Here is a 1,545-nt window from a genome sequence, read left to right on the forward strand (position 1 = left end):
GCCCCTATCGCGATATCCCCCCGCCGCCCCGGGCACCGCCCCCGCCCCTATCGCGATAATGCCCCCGCCGCCCCCGGCACCGCCCCCGCCCCTATCGCGATATCCCCCCCGCCCCCGGCCCCAGCTGCCCGCCCCGAGAGCGGCCAAGAGCGCCAGGGCAGCCGTGGGCACAGGAAGCCTCGAGGCTTCTCTGCCCTTCTGTCGTGACATGAAGCTTCAATCCCTAGCATTTATTCCAGATAATAATTCTGTAATATGTATCAGAATATGTAATATTCTTCTAGAAAAGAATAATCTGTGAGTTTAGTACTTTCAAAGGTAATGTGGTGGGGAACCGAAACCAGCATTAAAAAAAAAAAAAAAAAAAATTAAATTTTGGGGTTTCATTTTCAAAAGCCCTGGAATGTGAATCTGGCTGGAAAAGAGGCAAAAGTCACGGAGCTGTTTATCACCAAGCAGGCTTGTCACAGCCAGCTGGGATCTCAGCTGATGCTTGCTGCACCCTAAGCACTACAGGATGCTTTGCTTAATAGATATTCTTTCCTCTCACCTTTTTGGGCAAGGCTAACCAGCAACCTGTGAAATAAGAAAGTGTTATTTTCCTTACCCAGCTTTAGAGACTGCCTTAACAGCACGGAGGGTGTCACTGCCTGGGCCTGCAGGGAAGGACCTAAGGACAAGGGACAGACCACAGCCCATGGTGACAGGGACACTTCTTAGAGCCACCCTTCCCACCTCTTACATGGAAAAAGGAACTTATACATTTAAATATTGAACAATTCTGAAATAATCACACTCTGATCCTGCTAGCCTGGCATAAACCAACTTCCTTTAGTTCCTTTTTTATTCATTTCTGGGAATCCCAGCAAACACATAACCCATCAGAGGCATGCATCTGCATGTTTTCCAGCAGCACCAAGGGCTGCTTCAAAGGCAGCACCCAGAAAAAGTGATCCTTTACTGCTAGAAGATGCTCACCTGCTGTATATTCATTGAAACAGAGTGTTTTAGAGAATCACATCTCAATTTTGTTTGAGACTAGCAGAGCAAAACATGGTTTCATCTGTAGGCTCAGGATTTGCTACTCAGTGTAATTTTTACCACATGACAGGGAAGGACGCATTTTGTAAGTGGATTCTTCTGTTTGTTTCTCATGCAACTTCATGATGGAATGGCAATACCCTCAATTTATTTATTAAGTTTTTAATAGAATGCAAACCATTTCCTGGATGGTTTCTTACACCAAGCAATCCTGGATAAGCATTGCTTGGTGTAAGAAAACAGATTAATGAAATCTTAAGACCTTTCTACACACAGATCCTAAACACAGAAAGAAAATCTCTTCTAGAAAAGCACTCTAATGTCACTACTATAATAAAGAGCATATTTTACCCTATTTTTTCATCTTTTAAAAGACCCAGAGCACAGGCACAGTTGATGAAGCATGTATTTTCACCTGAAAAAGGAGAATATCCTGTCAACTTTTCAAATTATTGTTGCATCATTCTAAATATTTGCTTTGTATAAAATGAAATGTCAGCGAAG

The sequence above is a fragment of the Ammospiza nelsoni genome, chromosome 8 (assembly GCF_027579445.1).
Source record: "Ammospiza nelsoni isolate bAmmNel1 chromosome 8, bAmmNel1.pri, whole genome shotgun sequence".
Taxonomy (NCBI): domain Eukaryota; kingdom Metazoa; phylum Chordata; class Aves; order Passeriformes; family Passerellidae; genus Ammospiza; species Ammospiza nelsoni.